The sequence below is a fragment of the Panthera onca genome, chromosome A2 (genome assembly GCF_046562875.1).
Source record: "Panthera onca isolate mPanOnc1 chromosome A2, mPanOnc1 haplotype 2, whole genome shotgun sequence".
Classification (NCBI taxonomy): domain Eukaryota; kingdom Metazoa; phylum Chordata; class Mammalia; order Carnivora; family Felidae; genus Panthera; species Panthera onca.
This window is the reverse complement of record NC_138340.1, coordinates 156,765,269-156,785,964: the sequence shown is the minus strand read 5'-3', so window position 1 is coordinate 156,785,964 and position 20,696 is coordinate 156,765,269. Positions and strand designations below refer to the sequence as shown.

The window sequence follows — 20,696 nt, the reverse complement described above, 5'->3', positions numbered from 1 at the left end:
GATACTTTACCTTGAAGAAGACATGACATTTCATCGTGGAAGGTAGTAGCTTGTGGGTTATTGTGAAATGGTGGGCAGAGGATTATCTGAAATCAGGTGAAAGGTTGTAACACCAGATATGAGTAGGTGTGACTTTCCTTGCTTTGATATTGGCCTCTGATCTTCCACAACCTTTAAATACTTGGGCATGTTTTGTTTTGTTTTGTTTTTGCCTTTGGATTGTGGGTCTTTCAAGGTTTTCCTCAAAATTGCAATTGTTATTTCAGTGTGTTGCTTTCCTCCTCAATTAACTTTAGGATCATGGCTGGAAACTTTTTTGTGGCTTTCTCATCTGCACTTGTGGTTTCCCCCAAGGGCTGAAGGCTTTGGAAATTATAGTGATGTTTGAAATCACTAAACCAGCAACTAAGAGCACTAAAAGGAGCCACTTATACAGGATTTGGTGATTTCTTTTAAGGTCCTCACATATAAATAGTATTGTCTTTTTTTGTTTGTAGTCCTTGGCATTTTGAACCAGGACACTGAGATATATTTGGGATGTTGAGTGTGTGTTTGTTTATACAGAAAAGGTTGTAGTTACAAACAGATAATAAAATACAACTTTGTAGGATAACACACCCAGTGGACTGAGGTACCTGGTGGATGTTTGAGTGTATTTTGGGTATTACTTTGTGGATTGTTTCAGCTGGGTACAGGTTCTATTATTCCATCTTGTGTTTCTTTTTTTTTTATGTTTATTTACTTATTTTGAGAGAGAGAGAGAGAGAGAGAGAGAGTGTGTGTGTGTGAGCAGGGGAGGGGCAGAGAGAGAGGGAGAGAGAGAATCCCAAGCAGGCTCTGTGCTGTTAGTGCAGATCCCCACACTGAGCTCAATCCCATGAACCATGAGATCATGACCTGAGCCAAAATCAAGAGTCGGACACTCAACCGACTGAGCCACCCATTGGGGAACAACGTGCAAATTGTTCCCTAATAAATCAATCAAACTGAAACAAATTCAAATTTTCAAAATGAGTGTTATTGCAGAATTGACTGCAAGTGGGAATGGAACTGACTGGTCATGAGGCATCCAGTGTTTATAGGGTACCAGTTGTTCATCTTTAGCTAGTGCCAAAAAAATCTTCCGATATTCATCCAGCCAGCGGTATGTATGAAGTCCAGTCACTCTGCATCCTCACCCACAACTCTATTTTGTCTGTTTTTGTTGTTGCTGTTGTTGTTGTTAGTTATTCTGGAATGTGTGTAACTGAATCTCATTGTAGTTTTTATTTGTATTTACCTAAGGACTAACGATAATGAGGCCATTTTCACAAGCTTATTTCCTGTTTATATATACCCAATGTGAAATACCTATGTAATTATTTTCCATGTAATTATAAATTATTCCTCATTTGGAAGTAGGCAAAGTAGCAGAGTAGTCGCAAACACAGGTCTTAACATCAGGTAGACTTGAGTGTAAAGCCTAGCTGTGCCTCTAGCAAGCAGTGTGATTCTGTACTAATTTCTTTGCCTTTCATGTTAAGTGCTCAAAAATGGCATTTATTACTATTTTCAACTGAAGCATGTACTTTCATCACATGGATGTAGCTTAATTTTCATGAAGAAAATATACTGGGGGAATTTATCTGAAGTTGCAACCAGAATAGTTACTATAGTAAACGGTTTTTTGGAGCCTTTCTCAAATTTGGATGTTTGGCCAAATCTTTATTTCTTTAAGTTTATTTTTTTATTTTGAGAGAGAGCACATGAATGGAGTGGGGGGCAGGGAGAGAGAGAGAGGGAGACAGAGAATCCCAAGCAGGCTCTGCACTGTCAGTGTGGGGCCCGACTCGGGGCTTGATCTCACAGACCGTGAAATCATGACCTGAATGGAAATCAAGAGTCAGATGCTTAACCAACTGAGTCACCCAGGCGCCCCTGGTCAAATATTTAGTAGTGGCTGGTGTTACAGGATCCGAAGTGGGAAGGAGTTTGTAGGCCTGAATAATGAGGAGATGTCCCTTGGTAATGAAATCAGGAGTATCTGCTTATTTGTCAGTAGAAATTTGTGCTTCTATGGATATTTTACTAGACTCAGCAAGATTTCTTCTTGCAGATTTTTTAAAAGAGTGTAAGCTGTTGTTCTCAACGCACCTGACTCACACAGACTAAAACATTCCACCCGGCTATTCACTAAGTCAAGGCACTGGTTTGCTTCAAGGATTTACATTTTCCTGAGTGTGGCAATGACCTTTCAGGATTCTATGTCTGGTACTGTGTGAGAATAGGGTACCTTCCCACTCCACAGACTATGTTACACCTGTTCACTCTTCAATTATTAAGAAGGAATTTAAACTGCCACGTGTTATATTTTGGTTCAGGATGATTTTAAATCTTCTTGACCTTCCCTTGGAGTAACAACAGCTCCCATTCATGTGCTATTGCTGTTGGGTTAGTGATGCAAGAGTCAGAAGGGTTTAACATAAGCCCTGTGCTGCTCCTTGCCCAGGATGCCATATTTTTTGACTGGCTAACATTTCCCCCTCTCTGGGCCATTATACTTACACATATCTTTTGGCAGTGTTCAAATTCCTCTCAAATTATTATTTTTTTTCATCACCTCCATCACATATGGTACTCCAATGTTGATGTTACAAAGATGTTCTTATATAGCCACATTTTTAATCAGCCAGTTAGCAGAGATTTTAGTGCCCAAGGTTGAGAAAACTATTCCTCACATTGAGTTATACAAAGGTATCTGTTCATGAATGAATGAAAACCTCAGACCTACATTATCCATGGGGATGGGAACCTGGAGAGTACCTAGGTGGGGGAGCCTGGAGCAGAGGTTTAAGGTATAACTAGGTCATAGCAGGAAGGAAGAAGTCTGAATGGCTCAGGCCCAGAAGAACCTAAGTCTGGCAGAGACTTTGTAGACCAAAGGAGAAGCTGGTGACCTCTATGTAGGCCAGTGTAGGCCAGTAGGCCAGTGTTAGGCAGGCTGTATCCAAATCTCTGGTGTAGCTATAAAAATAAAACAGATTGCTGGACTCTGGACCCAACAGTTTTGATTTAGAAGTTTCATGAAATGACATAGGAATGTGGTATTTTTATAAAGCCCTGTAGGAAATTCTGAGATGCCATCAATGGTATAGAGATCATAAAATACATTGGTTAAAGGCTAAATTCTTGGGGATCAACAGTTTGAGTGAAACCTGAATGCTAAAGAGATATCCAGGAAGATGGTTGAAAACAAGCCTAAAGATATAGTAACCCTGCACTGAAGTGGGTTTTCAAGGGTTTTTTAAAAATAATTTTATTTTTTTAATTTACATCCAAATTAGTTAGCATATAGTGCAACAATGATTTCAGGAGTAGATTCCTTAATGCCCATTACCCATTTAGCCCATCCCCCCTCCCACAACCCCTCCAGTAACTCTGTTTGTTCTTCATATTTAAGAGTCTCTTATGTTTTGTCCTCCTCCCTGTTTTTATATTATTTTTGCTTCCCTTCCCTTATGTTCGTCTGGTCTGTGTCTTAAAGTCCTTATAAGAGTGAAGTCGTATTGTATTTGTCTTTCTCTGACTGACTAATTTCGCTTAGCATAAGACCCTCTAGTTTCATCCATTTAGTTGCAAATGCCAAGATTTCATTCTTTATGATTGCTGAGTAATACTCCATTGTATATATATACCACATCTTCTTTATCCATTCATCCATCGATGGACATCTGGGCTCTTTCCATACTTTAGCTATTGTTGATAGTGCTGCTATAAACATTGGGGTGCATGTGTCCCTTTGAAACAGCATATCTATATCCCTTGGATAAAAACCTAGTAGTGCAATTGCTGGGTCATAGGGTAGTTCTATTTTTAGTTTTTTGAGGAACCTCCATACTGTTTTCCAGAGTGGCTGTACCAGCTTGCATCCCCACCAGCAATGCAAAAGAGATCCTCTTTCTCCGCATCCTCGCCAACATCTGTTGTTCCTGAGTTGTTAATGTTAACCATTCTGACAGGTGTGAGGTGGTATCTCATTGTGGTTTTGATTTGTATTTCCCTAATGATGAGTGATGTTGAGCATTTTTTCATGTGTCGGTTGGCCATCTGGATGTCTTCTTTGGAGAAGTGTCTATTCATGTCTTTTGCCCATTTCTTCACTGGATGATTTGTTTTTTGGGTGTTGAGTTTGATAAGTTCTTTATAGATTTTGGATACTAACCTTTATCTGATATTTCATTTGCAAAAATCTTCTCCCATTCTGTCAGTTGCCTTTTATCTTTGCTGATTGTTTCCTTCGCTGTGCAGACGCTTTTTATTTTGATGAGGTCCAAATAGTTCATTTTTGCTTTTGTTTCCCTTGCCTCTGGAGACATGTTGAGTAAGAAGTTGCTGCGGGCAAGATCAAAGAGGTTTTTGCCTGCTTTCTCCTCAAGGATTTTGATGACTTCCTGTCTTACATTGAGGTCTTTCATCCATTTTGAGTTTATTTTTGTGTATGGTGTAAGAAAGTGGTCCAGGTTCATTCTTCTGCATGTCGCTGTCCAGTTTTCCCAGCACCACTTGCTGAAGAGACTGTCTTTATTCCATTGGGTATTCTTTCCTGCTTTGTCAAAGATTAGTTGGCCATACGTTTGTGGGTACATTTCTGGGTTCTCTATTCTGTTCCATTGATCTGAGTGTCTGTTTTTGTGCCAGTACCATACTGTCTTAATGATTACAGCTTTGTAGTATAACTTAAAGTCCGGGATTGTGATGCTCCTGCTTTGGTTTTCTTTCTCAAGATTGCTTTGGCTATTCGGGGTCTTTTCTGGCTCCATACAAATTTTAGGATTATTTGTTCTAGCTGTGTGAAGAATGCTGGTGTTATTTTGATAGGGATCGCGTTGAATATGTAGATTGCTTTGGGTAGTATCGACATTTTAACAATATTTGTTCTTCCTATCCAGGAGCATGGAATCTTTTTCCATTTCTTTGTGTCTTCTTCAATTTCTTTCATAATCTTTCTATAGTTTTCAGTGTATACATTTTTCACCTCTTTGGTTAGATTTATTCCTAGGTATTTTATAGTTTTTGGTGCAGTTTTAAATGGGATCGATTCCTTGATTTCTCTTTCTGTTGCTTCATTGTTGGTGTATAGGAATGCAGCCGATTTATGTGCATTGATTTTATATCCTGTGACTGCTGAATTCATGAATCAGTTCTGGTGGGTTTTTTTGGTGGAATCTTTTGGGTTTTCCATATAGAGTATCATGTCATTTGTGAAGAGTGAAAATTTGACCTCCTCCTGGCTGATTTGGATGCCTTTTGTTTCTTTGTGTTGTCTGGTTGCAGAGGCTAAGACTTCTAATACTATGTTGAATAACAGTGGCGAGAGTGGACATCCTTGTCTTGTTCCTGACCTTAGGGGGAAAGCTCTCAGTTTTTCCCCATGGAGGATGATATTAGCATTGTGTCTTTTGTATCTGGCTTTTATGATCTTGAGGTATGCTCCTTCTACCCTACTTTCTTGAGGGTTTTTATCAAGAAAGGGTGCTTTATTTTGTCAAATGCTTTCTCTGCATCTATTGAGAGGATCATATGGTTCTTGTCCTTTCTTTTATTGATGTGATGAATCACATTGGTTGTTTTGTGGATATTGAACCAGCCCTGCATCCCAGGTGTAAATCCCACTTGGTTGTGGTGAATAAATTTTTTTATAATTTTTTTTTAACGTTTATTTATTTTTGAGGGAAGAGAGAGACAGAGAATGAGTAGGGTAGAAGCAGAGAGAGAGGGAGACACCAAACCTGAAGCCGGCTCCAGGCTCTGAGTTGTCAGCACAGACCCTGATGTGGGGCTCAAAGCTACAAACTGTGAGATCATGACCTGAGCTGAAGTCGGACATTCAACCGACTGACCCACCCAGGTGCCCCCGTTGTGAATAATTTTTTAAATATATTGCTGGATCCAGTTGGATAATATCTCGTTGAGGATTTTTGCATCCATGTTCATCAGGGAAAGTGGTCTATAGTTCTCCTTTTTAGTGGGGTCTCTGTCTAGTTTTGGAATCAAGGTAATGTTGGCTTCAAAAACAGAGTTTGGAAGTTTTCCTTTCCTTTCCTTTTTTTGAAACAGCTTTAAGAGAAGAGGTATTAACTCTTCCTTAAATATTTGGTAGAATTCCCCTGGAAAGCCATCTGGCCCTGGACTCTTGTTTTTTGGGAGATTTTTGATTACTAATTTGATTTCTTTACTGGTTATGGGTCTGTTCAAATTTTCTATTTCTTCCTGTTTCAGTTTTGATAGTGTATAGGTTTCTAGGAATTTGTCCATTTCTTCCAGGTTGCCCATTTTATTGGCATATAATTGCTCATAATACTCTCTTATTATTGTTTTTATTTCTGCTGTGTTGGTTGTGATCTCTTCTCTTTCATTCTTGATTTTATTTATTTGGGTCCTTTCCTTTTTCTTTTTGATAAAACTGGCTAGTGGTTTATCAATTTTGTTGATTCTTTCAAAGAACTAGCTTCTGGTTTCATTGATCTGTTCTACTGGGTTTTTTTTTTTTTTGTTTTTGTTTTTTTTTTGGTGTTGATAGTATTAATTTCTGTTCTAATCTTTATTATTTCCTGTCTTCTTCTGGTTTTGGGTTTTATTTGCTGTTCTTTTTCCAGCTTTTCAAGGTGTAAGGTTAAGTTGGGTATCTGAGATCTTTCTTCCTTCTTTAGGAAGGCCTGGATTGCTATATACTTTCCTCTTATGACCGCCTTTGCTGTGTCCCAGAGGTTTTGGGTTGTGGTGTTATCATTTTCATTGGCTTTCATGAACTTTTTAGTTTCCTCTTTAACTTCTTGGTTAGCCCATTCATTCTTTGGTAGGATGTTCTTTAGTCTCCAAGTGTTTGTTACCTTTCCAAATTTTTTCTTGTGGTTGATTTCGAGTTTCATAGTGTTGTGGTCTGAAAATATGCATGGTATGATCTCGATCATTTTGTACTTGTTGAGGGCTGATTTGTTTCACAGTATGTGGTCTGTTCTGGAGAACGTTCCTTGTGCACTGGAGAAGAATGTATATTCTGCTGCTTTAGGATGAAATGTTCTGAATATATCTGTTAAGTCCATCTGGTCCAGTGTGTCATTCAAAGCCATTGTTTCCTTGTTGATTTTTTGATTAGATGATCTGTCCATTGCTGTGAGTGGGGTGTTGAAGTCTCCTACTATTATGGTATTACTATCAATGAGTTTCTTTATGTTTGTGATTAATTGATTTATATATTTGGGTGTTATCACATTTGGTGCATAAATGTTTACAATTGTTAGGTCTTCTTGGTGGATACACCCTTTGATTATGATATAATGCCCTTCTGCATCTCTTGATACAGTCTTTATTTTAAAGTCTAGATTGTCTGATATAAGTATGGCTACTCCAGCTTTCTTTTGTTGACCATTAGCATGATAGATGGTTCTCCATCCCTTTACTTTCTTTTTTTTTTTTAATTTTTTTGTTAAGTTTATTTATTTTTGAGACAGAGAGAGACAGAGCATGAACGGGGGAGGGGCAGAGAGAGAGGGAGACACAGAATCAGAAGCAGGCTCCAGGCTCTGAGCCATCAGCCCAGAGCCCGACGTGGGGCTCAAACTCACGGACCGCGAGATCGTGACCTGAGCTGAAGTCATACGCTTAACCAACTGAGCCACCCAGGTGCCCTTCCATCCCCTTACTTTCAATCTGAAGGTGTCTTTAGGTCTAAAGTGGGTCTCTTGTAAACAGCATATAGATGGATCTTGTTTTCTTATCCATTCTGTTACCCTATGTCTTTTGATTGGAGCATTTAGTCCATTGACATTTACAGTGAATACTGAAAGATATGAATTTATTGCCATTATGTTGCTTGTAGAGTCGGAGTTTCTAGTGGTGTTCTCTGGTCCTTTTTGTCTTTGCTGCTTTTGGTATTTATTTATTTATTTATTTATTTAATCTTTTCTTCCCTCAGAGAGTCCCCCTTAATATTTCTTGCAGGGCTGGTTTAGTGGTCATAAATTCCTTTAATTTTTGTTTGTCTGGGAAACTTATTATCTCTCCTTCTATTTTGAATGGCAGCTTTGCTGGATAAAAAAAATTCTTGGCTGCATATTTTTCTGATTCAGTACATTGAATATATCTTGCCACTTCTTTCTGGCCTGCTAAGTTTCTGTGGATAGGTCTCTTGCAAACCTGATCTGTCTTCCCTTGTAGGTGAAGGACTTTTTTCCCTTGCTGCTTTCATGATTCTCTCCTCACCTGAGTATTTTGTGAATTTGACTATGATATGTCTTGTTGATGGTCAGTTTTTGTTGAATCTAATGGGAGTCCTCTGTGATTCCTGAATTTTGAGGTCTGTATCTTTCCCCAGGTTAGGAAAGTTTTCTGCTATGATTTGCTTACATAACCCTTCTACCCCTATTTCTCTCTCTTCCTTTTCTGGGACTCCTATGATTCTGATGTTGTTCCTTTTTAATGAGTCATTGATTTCTCTAATTCTAAAATCGTGCTCTTTTGCCTTAATCTCCATCTTTTTTTCTGCTTCATTATTCTTCTTAAGTTTGTCCTCTATATTGCTGATTCTCTGTTCTGCCTCATCCATCCTTGCTGCCATGGCATCCATTCGAAATTGCAGCTCAGTTATAACATTTTTTTATTTCATTCTGACTAGCTTTTACTTCTTTTATCTCTGCAGAAAGGGATTCTAATCTATTTTTGACTCCAGCTAGTATTCTTGTTATCGGGATTCTAAATTCTGGTTCAGACCTCTTGCTTGTATCTGTGTTGGTTAAGTCCCTGGCTGTCGTTTCTTCCTACTCTTTCTTTTGGGATGAATTCCTTTGTTTTGTCATTTTGAAGGGAGAAAAGGAATTAATGAGGTAAACAAAATTAAAATTAAAAACATTAAAATTAAAAAATTAAAAACACACACACACGCAAAAAATCGAATAAATGATGCTAGACCCTAGATGTGTTTTGGTCTGGGTGTTGAAAGGGGCTTGATAGATTAGAGAAAAAAAGGGAAAGAAAAAAAGGAAATCGTTTGAAAATTTCAAAAAATGAATACACTGAAATGATGGAGGTAATATAGAATTTGAAAATTTTACACAAAAGTAAAAAATAGTAGAAAAAATGTTAAAGAAAAATATTTTTAATAAAAATGAATTTTTCTCTCTCTGTAGTCAAGAAAAAGAAACAAAAAAGAGAAAAAAGAAAAAGAAGGAAAGAAAGAAAATTGAATAGAAGGACCAGCGAACAGACTGAAATATGACTGAAATAACTGAAATAACTTTGTTTTCCCCTAGAAGTCAAAGTATGAAGCGCTTTATAGTCCATAAACTCAGCAGGCGGAGAGACTTGTGTTCCTGAAGAGGGAGGTTGGCCCAGTTGGGCAGGGCTTAGTGTAATGGCTCCATTCTCCACTAGATGGTGCTAATACTTGCTGGGGTGGATTGTTGTGGCGCTTGTAGGTGTGTGTATGCCCGGCAGCGGTGAAAATGGCGTCTCCCAGCTACCCAGTCTCTAGTATCAGAACTCTATTCTCCCCAATCAGCAATCGCGCACCCATCCTTTGTCTTTGGCTTCCGTCCACTCCCCACTTCTATACAGTCCGTGACCAAGCCCCAAGCAGCACCTCTCTCCTGAGTTTTGTCTCAGATGTGGCTGTTTTTCCCGACCCCTTACTTCTGAGGGACTGCAGCTTTGACCCATTCCGCCCCCCCTGTGGAGGGTCTCAGTGAGCTATGGCCGGGTGCTAGCCACACCCAGGAATGTTTGCAGGTCTGTGCTACTGCTGATGCCCAGAGACTGCGGCTGGGTGCCAGCCTGCCCCAGAAAAAGTTTATGAGATAGTGTAGCAGCAGTGCCTTAGGGATTATGGAAAATCACAGCACACACCTGGCACCAGGCTTCACCCTTAATGACCTTGTTCCAGCACCCACGAATGTGGTTGTTCTCCCGAGTCCACTAGGGTCTTGCCTTTGGGGGACCACACAGCCTCTACCAGGTGTCCTCCCAGCAGGGGAACCACCTCTCCCTGTGTGGCCTGAAGAACCCAGACTCCACTCTGCTCCTGGGGATTCGCCCTTCTCACCAGAGCACCATGAGGTATTGAGCTGTGGATTTTTAGACTCTGTGCTCCCCCTGTTTATAGTCCTAGTGGAATTTAAACCCTCTCCTTTCTCTTTTCTCCTTTCTGCCTTTTAGTTCAGCCCCTGTGGCTGTTTCCACTTTTCCATTTTCTCTCTAGCTGCTTTGGTGGAGGTGCTTTTCCCGTATTCTGTAGCCCCCATCTCTCTCTGCATTCAAAGGCAGCTTCCTGCCCTCTGCAGCTTCTCTCTCCCCCAGTTCTCCTCTCTGCACCACGTACCTGCTGAATTCTGTGGTTCAGATTGTGCAGATTGTTGTGTTAATTCTCAGATCAGTTTTCTAGGTGTGCATGATGGTTTAGTGTTGGTCTGGCTGTATTTCATGGACGTGAGACACAAAAAACTTCCATGGTGTTTTGCCTTCTTGGCTCCTCCTCCTCAAGAATTTTTAGTAATGAATTTCAGCTGAAGCCCTAATGAGCTTGGAGCTTTAGAATTTAGTAGACCATGGTTTCTCACACCCCCATGTAAATAAGAACTGCTTGAACAGGTAAAAAACAAAAACAAAAATAATGGGTCCATCTTAGAAATCCCAAATCAAAATCTCTGGGTAGGCAGGGCTTTGGCATTTTAAAATTTAAATGATTTTACTTATATTTCAAATAAGTATACTGTTTGTTAAGGAGATAGTTGAACATTATTATTGCATTATTTTGATGATCTTGGAGGAAACTATTGAAACAAGACGCTGAGAGATGTAGGGAGGGTAACGAGGGAAGCATTTTTAAAAAAATTTTTTTTAACGTTTATTTCTTTTTGAGACAGAAAGAGAGACAGAGCATGAACGGGGGAGGGGCAGAGAGAGAGGGAGACACAGAATCAGAAGCAGGCTCCAGGCTCTGAGCCATCAGCTCAGAGCCTGACGTGGGGCTCGAACTCGCAGACCGCGAGATTGTGACCTGAGCTGAAGCTGGACGCTTAACTGACTGAGCCACCCAGGTGCCCCATGAGGGAAGCATTTTTACACACTTTCCTCCACTATCCCACACATAGACCTCATCCTCAGACAACTACCTGGGAAGTGAGGAGTAGGCTGTGCATGTGCCATATACAGAATGGCAAATTTTTGTAATATTCTGAACACATCCCTGTGACCTGCTGCATTTGTGAATGTTTGCCTGCCCAGGATTCTACACCCACCCCCATTTCCACCCACAGGGCTCTGATGCACAGATATCATCTTCTCCAGAGAATCTTTCCTGATGGTCTTAGCCAAAGTGATCCCTCTTCCTTCTGGGGTCTCGCTGTACTTGAAATTCATTGCAAAATTATAAATGCTTATTGTAGAAAAAAATGTAGCCAAACAAAAGAAAACAAAAATCATCATAATTTGACCACTGTTCTCATTCTAGTTCAGCTTTCAACTCTATTTTTCTTTCTCATTCTTTATTGACCAAAATATAATTATAAATTTATAATTCTGTAAATTTTATAAATTTATGATTTTCATATATATACATATACATATGCATGTATATCTATATACATATATATGTGAGGGAAAATTTTTTTTTTAATCTCTCTAAATCAAATATATCTGGAAATACATCCTAGCTACTAGACTTTTCTTCCTAGCTAATCTTCCTTTTTGGTGATGAACTTAGATTCCTATTATGTAGCTCCCCCAGTATACCAGCCTCCTTTGGGTCTATACACTCACTCTTATGCCCTGATCTGTCGAATCCCTAAGAGATAACATAATTTGTGGCCTCAGACTCAGCACACCAACATATATAAGAATGGGGAGGGAATGATATCTCGTAGTTCTTCCTATAGCAGCAAAAGCAACAATAAAAACTCACAAACCAGTATTTCATTGAATTGTCTTGGCACATGTGTGCTCATGTGCATGTGCCCATATACACATGACATATGATTTATAAATGAATCCATACTGTATATTTTGTTCATATTACCACTGTTTGCTGTGCAGTAGTTTAGAAATATTTGCCACTATAATTGGATTTCTTCTGCATTAATTAATTGTATTTATTTATTTTTAATTTTTTTAAACATTTATTTATTATTGAGACACAGAGAGACACAGAGCGTGAGCAGGGTAGGGGTAGAGAGAGGGGGAGACACAGAATCCGAAGCAGGCTCCAGGCTCGGAGCTGTCAGCACAGAGCCTGACGCGGGGCTCAAACTCACAATCTATGAGATCATGACCTGAGCTGAAGTCAGTCGCTCAACCAACTGAGCCACCCAGGCGCCCTTTTATTTATTTTAAAGTTTGTTTATTTTTATTTTGAGAGAGAGAGAGAGAGAGAGAGAGAGAGAGCACTAGTGGGGGAGGGGCAGAGAGAAGGAGAGACAGAATCCCAAGCAGGCTCCGCACTGTCAGTGCAGAACTCGATGTGGGGCTCAAACTCACAAACCATGAGATCATGACCTGAGTCAAGATCAAGAGTCAGATGCCTAACCGACTGAGCCACCCAGGTGGCCCATCTTCTTCATATTTTAAAGGCTACCTAATATATAAGAACAGAAATTATTTACTTAACCAATCCCTTACTTAAACATTTTAAAAAGTTTTTAAGTTTCTTTATTTTGTGTGTGTGAGAGAGAGAGAGAGGGCACGAGTTGGGTAGGGGTAGAGAGAGAGACAGAAAATCCCAAGCAGACTTCACACTGTCAGTGCGGAGCCTAATTCGGGGTTTGAACTAATGAACTGGGAGATCATGACCTGAGCTGAAGCCATACCCTTAGCCATCTGAACCAGCCAGGCACCCCACCCCTTATTTAAATATTTAGTTATCTTCAATTGTAACTCTTTCAAGGAATACTGTAATAATTCCCTGACTTGAATATAAGAACCATGAGGGTGGATATAGTTTGTGTGTGTGTGTGTGTGTGTGTGTGTGTGTGTGTGTGTGTGTATTTCACTGCCATATTCTCAGTGTCTAGAGCAGTGATCAGAGTGAAAAAGTCTCAATAAATTGTAGATGATAAAAGAATAAGTAAATCATTATTCCTGGATGTGGAATTACTAGGTTAAGAAGTTCCAGTTCCAAAGTACTTTTTCCAAAATGACACCTCCTAGAACAATGAATGTATTGCATTGCCAGTTACCCTACATTCTTACCCACATTGAGAGTGATTAATTCAAACAACAAACACCATCTTTTCCCCATTACATTACATTATGCCATGAATTGTGTTCTGACTTTTATTCTTTGCTTGAGTATGATAATTGCATCTCCTTTGCAGGTCCTTCTCGTCCTTAAGCTTTCAATCTTGGATGACCCTCACTTGCTAAGATCATCTATCCTAATGGTTTTTATGTGGTAATGACTCCCAAATTGTATCTCCAGCCCTGACCTTTCCCCCTGAATTCCAGATATGTTCATTTAATAGCCTGCATAACAGTTCACTGGATGTCATAAAGCATCACAGATTTCACACATCCGGGTCAAAACTTTTGATTCTCTGCATTCCCAAAACACCCCTCCCACAGCCTTCCACACATTTTAGCAAATGGCATCTCCAAGTACCCAGATGATTAGGTCAAAACTTTGGAGTCATCAATGATAATGTTCTTTCTCTTGCAACCCACATCCAATCTCCCAGCAAATCCTGTGGTTTTACCATAAAAGGTATTTATAATGCTATCTCATTTCCCATCCCTAATTCCAATCCCTTAGTCAGATCCCAAGCACCTGTCACCTGGACCACTGCCACATTTCCTAACTGTTCTCCTTGTTTCCACCTGTACCCTTATATAACCTATGCTACAGATAGCAGGCAGCATGCGATCCTTTAAAAACAAAGCAGATTTTATACTCCCGCCTCCAAAAACAAAACAAAACCCTTCCTGATGGCTTTCCATTATCTGTGGAATAAATTTCATTGCCCCTCCCCACTCATGGTCTAGGGAGCCCTAAGAGATCTGGTTATGACAAAATTTTCTGATTTCAGTTTCTATCATTGTTTTTCTCCCTATTCTGTTTCATTTGCCTTGGCCTTCTTCTCGTCTTTGAAAACACCGAGCAAACTCCTGCCTCGGGAGTTGTACCTGCAGTTCCTGCTTGGTAACCTCTACTGTAATGTACTTGAATGGTAGCCTCCTCTGTTCAGATGTGTCCTTTCCAGGGAGCTCTTCCATCATCACCTTGTTCCAATGATTACCCTCAGACTCTTTTTATCCCTCTGGCTTGCTCCATTTTTCACCATGGCACTTATAATCCAGCATTTTACTATATATTTCTTTATGATTTGCTTGTCTCTCCAAGAGGATGTAAGTCTCAAGGGGCAAAGAATTCCTATCTCCCATTTTCTGCTTTATCCAGAAGGCATAGAACAGTAACTCTCAAATAGGTGATCAATAAATATTTGTCAAAAGAACAAATGAGTGAATAAATTCCTTTCAGAATTTCAATTTCTTGAAAACTTGGAAGCAATTTTCTCAGTTCGGGAGAAAGAATGTGTAAATCTTAAAATTTCCATGTAACCTGGCAGCTTTTTAGCACGTCCGGGTGGTGTTTGCTGAAAACTCTGTACACCCTGCAGCTCAGCTCTTGGCTGGGAGGCAGTCTTCCCCTCATTTATTCACACCAAAGGAGGACAGCAGTGACAAGGAACTGAAGTCTAAGAGAGGTGGTCCTGTACAAATGTGGAAGAATCAGGAAAGCCTGAAGTTTCCTGCCTTTCCAGCCAGTCCAGCCCAGGAGAATAGAACCTTCCATTAATCTTGTTCAAGTGACTGGCTTGCCACCTTTGGTGGTCATGAAATGACCACCTCTTCATCCCTCTTCCTGTCTAGATTCTCACTCTTTTTAGGTATCTTGGGTCAGTAACTTGGGAACAAAGGTTTAACACTCTAGAAACCCATAAAGCAGATAGTTCTGTATCATGTCTTATCCATTTCCCTTTGCTCAGCAACAAAGAGCCCAGAGGACCAGGAGAAGTAAGAGGAAGTGGAAAAATAAAGTTCTCTAATTCTAGGGGCCCCTGGGTGGCTCAGTCGGTTAAGCGTCCAACTTCGGCTCAGGTCATGTTCTCGCGGTCCATGAGTTCGAGCCCCGCATCGGGCTCTGTGCTGACAGCTCAGAGCCTGGAGCCTGTTTCAGATTCTGTGTCTCCCTCTCTCTCTGACCCTCCCCCGTTCATGCTCTGTCTCTCTCTGTCTCAAAAATAAATATTAAAAAAATTTTGTTTAAAAAGTTCTCTAATTCTAGACTCCTCCTTTTTGGAAGGCCTCAGAGTTCCCTCCCTTTCATAGATTTATGCTGGAAGCTTATATTCTTAAAGAATTCTTCAAACATTTCCAGACACATGCTAGTCCTCTACTGTGGGCATCTTTCTTTGGGATCTTTCATGGTCCCTGATGAGCTCATTGTGTATGGAGCAAAGTGAAGATAGGGGACAGAGGTGAGAATTGAGACACAGCTGGGAGCAGTTGGAGGAAACACTGTGGTTTGTTTTTGTCACAGGAACTATCTCTGGGATTAGGGGAGGGGATCATTTCTGACTCAGTTACCCAATCCTGGTAGAGAGAGGGTTTTGGAGCAGAATATCTCAGAGGTAGAGATAGCTTCATGTCCCTCCAAAATTAGAAAAAAATAAGTTCCAGAGCCCTTTTTACAATGATATGGAAGCCACTGGTGTGTTTTTGAGCTGGAAGTCTGTGAAAAAATGGAGAAGTCAAAACTTTCTGGCTTTGGAATGAGAGCTACAGCATGCAGTTAAAGTATAGCTCCCGAGGAAGGATGAGAAAGAAGAGAGGACTTCTATCCGCTGGTTACGATTCTAAGCCAGAGGGTCACATGAACACACACACACACACACACACACACACACACACACACACAGTGCCACACATAGTCATACACACAGTCATATACACACACACAGTCACATACACAGTCACACAGCCACACATATACACAATCACACATGCATTCATACACACACACACACACACACACACACACAGGGAGCTGGGTCACTCTGTGTGGGAAGAAGGGAGGTTCCCTTTCTCATGTATTGGCATGTGCTTGGTATTTTCATACAGTTATGTCTCTGTCTCACAAAACCCCTTATGTAATACCTACTATTAAACCAATGCTACAAGTTAATTTGACAGAGGTAGTAAGTGACCAGACTAAATCAATGTCTAGGTGTCTTGACTTGCAAAAGCCATCCCCTTCTCATTGTACTGTGCTGCCCCTCACAATTTAAAATTATGGTTTAATCTTTGTGGCCAACGTCTGCTCCAGGAATTCAGGACTAATATCTAACCTGGTAGCTCAGTTAAGTACAGGAGAATGAGTAAGCATTGCCCGCTGGGTTTTCTGAAGGGATGGAAAGGAGGAAGAGTGGTTTGTGAGTCTCTTAAGGCCACTTGACAGGGCTTCCCAGCACATCCTCTTAACCTTTCCAGGTACCCTTTGCGACAGAGTCTGCTTCTATAGGAAAAGTCAACAGGATCTGCCCAATGGCACATGTCATGACTACATTGCCAGGACAGGAGATGGGCTGTTCTTCCTGGTTTTATAGCCTAAATAATGTCCTTGTATCAGAGGTCAATTTAATTGACCTGTCTTCACTTGCTTGCCATATCAACCACTTCACTCACATGAAACAATGGTTGCTGACTTCTCTTTTGCCAGCCTGGCACTGTCCTTATCCAAGTCCTGCCCTCTCACTCTTAATCCTCTCTTCTGCTTTGTGGTATCTGCAAAGACTGGACGCCAGATACTTTCCCTGGTTAAGTCTTGGAGCTCTGTTTCTATTGGCAAATGGTTGCTGATACCGTCCTCCTCCCTCTGCATCCTGCACTGCTCCCCGCCCCCCCCCCCCCCCCCCAAACTAGGAGCTTCGTCCATCTGGCTTGTACTCACTTTACCTATAAATTTCTGCTTCCCAGCCCTGGACACATTTTCAGAGAACTTAAGGAAATAATCAAGATGAGACCTACGGCATTTCTGCCCACTTTCTTCATCCCACCACTTTGGGTGAGACCAACGTACCCTGGTTTGCCTAGAACTTTCCATTTTAGCACTGAAAATCTTTTAAGCTTGGAAACCTCTCAGTTCTTGACAAGTCAGGATGGTGACTACCCATATTTCTCTTCTTCCAGATCATCAGCTTCTAGATTAGCATGTCCTTCAGGTCTTGGGATAATTTAAGGGGACTCTATTACACTGGGAACAGGGCCAAGCAAATACTAAAGTAATCCACTCCAGAGTGCTCTCTTTCTTTGAGATACTGTCCTTTAAATCTCCATTAGAATCTTTGCTATTGGAGACTTTCAGCTCAAGATGGCAAAATTGACCCACTTGTTTGCTTTCTTCTCTCTGTGAAATAAATCAGTGAAACAAAAACAAACAACAACAAATACACCATAGCAAAAAGAGAGGGATCGCTTCTCCTCTTTTTTTTTCTTCAAATTTTCATTTAAATTCTAGTTAGTTAACATACAGTGTAATATTGTTTCAGGAGTAGAATTTAGTGATTCATCACTTAACATACAACTCACAGTGTTCAACACAAGTCCCCTCCTTAATACCCATCGCCCATTTAGCCCATTCCCCACCCACCTCACTCCACTTATTAGAATACGAGCTCAGAGATGCACATTACATTATACTTTGAGATCCTGGAGGTCAAGTTCTGTGCTATATTCTCCTTTCTATCTCCAGTTTCTGGCACAGAGTAGAACTCAAAATTCTTTATGAAATAGATGACTGTGATTGGAAAATCTGAGAGAACAAAAGGAGCTCTAACATTGAAAACTTTGAGACCTGAATCATCACAATTTGAGACCTGAATCATAATTTCTTACACTCAGCACTGGTCGGGCCACCTGTGAAGAGTCGTGCTGAATTCTGAGAACTGATTCTCTCCACTCCAGCCTGGACCTCAGGTAAACTGTAGGCAACCAGTTGTAGAAGGTGGAAAGTAGGAGACACAGAGTGAGTCCTAACTTCAGGCAGCCTGTCCCAAACTACACAATTCACCCAGGCTCTGGAGAAAAAGAGAGGTTATCTTAGGATATTGTCCAAGTCCAATTCCTGGAATTACTTTGGCTGTGTCCCAGCTCTAGCCTGCAGGCATAGACATGTGACTGATGCCTGCTCAGGTAAACTTCCTTTATCTCTGGGAGACCTTGGAGAGGGGTGGAAGGAGAGGATAGGGCAGCTTGCCTGTAATTATTGTAGCAGTTGCCAGTTCTCAGAAGCAGTGGGTTGGATGAAATGACCTTTGGCAAACAGAGCAATATGAAGAGAAGGGTGAAAGGGAGAAAGGTGTGTTGAACTAGTGTTCTCAGCCCTCCGTAGTGACCGCTGTTTCTGTAGTGGCAGGGATGAGAATTTGAGAAAAAACTCTCGTCATCAAAATGTCTAAGCCTTGCTTCCTGCCTTCACTGTGTGGATTTACATTTGGGCTCCCCCTCTTCCACTTGGTATGGAGAAGAGCAGTGAGATTGGCTAGCTCATCTCCTTAAGGAAGTACACTTCCTTTTCCACTGGCAAAGGCATCGTATCCCTGGAGGTATAGGGTGATATCTAAGGAGATGAGAAAGGAGGGGAAGTAGGTAGTTTTAGCTGCTCACCATATTCTCCTTGGATGTAAATATCTGCAGGTATTGATAATGAGTCATAGGTATCAGAAGGGGAATGATGTGCAAGTTACATGTGCGTGTGACCTCACATGTTAGCCAAGCGCTGGTGACCACGGTCTGTCTGGAATTACTTTGCACATGTGTCTCTGTGTTGGTATTTCCAATATAAGTCAGTGTCTTTCTGTGGGTCTGTGAGCTCCAGTATATGGGTGCCAAACACGTACATTCCCAGAACTGTGTGTACACTGCTTTGCCTTATTTTCCTATTATAACCTTGGAAGTCCAAGCCTGGGGTAAATATCTAACTGCTGGCATAGGCCAGAAAGCCTTGGGCTACATCACTTACGACATTGGGCTCATTCTACAGTGTTGTTTTTGGATGATTCAGGAGACATGAATCTTTGGGACAGAAAATTAACCTTGTGACTGCTGGTCAAGGACTAGGCCGGGCAGGACTGAGTCACTGCACCAGCTATTGAAGAAGGAACTGTTTTTCTAAACTGCTGAGGGATGTACCCCAAGAAACATACCCTTATAGTATATTCCAAACAGGCAGATGATTTAGATGGAGAAATGACTACCTGTATCTGTTTTTTTTTTTTTTTTTTAACTACCTGTATCTTTAATGTTATGACCATTTTAGGGGCTGGGACAAAGCGAGATAGGAGGTGTCCCCTCACTGAACATTGGAGGAACTGACTCTGAACAAAAAAGAGGGGAATACACTTGGAGGTGCGGTGTTGTAGAAGAAGGGTACTATTTGTTAAAGTCAGCTGCATCAGGATCACTGCATACACGATATACCAATGTCACCACCCGTTCATAGAACCCAGGGATTCCAGTGAGAATGTAGCTTATTATACACTGTCTTACTTTCTCCATGAGCTCATTCCCTATTATGTATATTCTCATTCTGGAATTCTGCAATTCTGAAAGGAGAGATATAGGTATGTGGGAATAAGCTACTTCCTTCCTTTGAGCCAATACCGTCTGTTTTTGGCAATATAGGCCTAAAATATGGAGGATTAGCTGAGTGTTGTCAGAGAGCATCTGTGCAAGTAGCTGATGCTGATGACAAAAGCTGGAAGGATGCCATTAGTCATAGGCTCAGGAAGCCACTCATCAATTCTCCCAACAGTGCACTAAGAGCAAGTCTTCATGGTTTTTTGTTTGTTTGTTTTTTGTAGTTTTATGGTTTTATTAAAACAAATGTGATGTGCACATAAGCTGTCTGTCTATTCATTTTCTTTGCTGTGCAGCCTGGCATTGGGATTCGTGACTCTGATAGCCAGCTGAGCTTCTCGTTCCACTATGGCTTTACGGTTCTTGGAGGAGACATTGTAAGCAATCTCTTCACGGTAAGATTCGTTGCACATCAGCAGCACCTCAAGCTCCTTGACTTGTGGACTAGAAACTTCTGAGAGCCACTGGGCAGCATGTGCTTTGTTTTCTTGTTGCTCCCATAACCCATGTTGGGCATCAGGATCTGGCCCTTGAATCTTCTGCGCATCCTATCATCAGTGCTTCTGTGTTTCTGCCAGTTGCACTTAATTTTGACATACTGGTCTGACTGGTGCCAGATGAACTTCTTTGTCCTCTTTTTAATGATCTTGGGCTTCACCAGAGGTCTGAGGGCAGCCATTATGCCTTCAGGAAAGAAGCAGAGATGGTATCATTGAGTCCTAGAAGGAAGATTTCCTGCTCAGGCCTTGAACATTGTTGCAGACTGTCTTCCAATCTCCAGCTGCTGAGCAAACTGGGAGTAGAATGGGTACCTCTGCAAGGCTCGCTTTCTCTCCCATTTACGAAGATGGCAGAATATTAACCACTCCCCAGACACGATCCTGGGAGAAGTCTTCATGGTTTTTGATGTGTGTGCACAATAAAATCACCTGGGAAGCCTCACCCAATCAATTATATTGGAATTTCTGGGGATGGGTTCTTGGCATCAGAATTTTAAAATATGTCTTAGAAGTGGTTGTAATATGCAGCCAAGGTTG

General features: G+C 41.0%; 1 non-coding gene and 1 pseudogene across 1 annotated transcript; both read right to left on the bottom strand.

The window, feature by feature from the left end:
* Positions 1-19,931: 19,931 nt before the first annotated feature.
* Positions 19,932-20,372, bottom strand: LOC132679652 (large ribosomal subunit protein eL32 pseudogene; annotated as a pseudogene).
* Positions 20,373-20,410: 38 nt separating this feature from the next.
* LOC132679982 (small nucleolar RNA SNORA7) lies at positions 20,411-20,550 on the bottom strand. The gene has a single exon (XR_009610459.1). It is a non-coding gene; the product is annotated as a small nucleolar RNA SNORA7 (small nucleolar RNA).
* Positions 20,551-20,696: the final 146 nt, after the last annotated feature.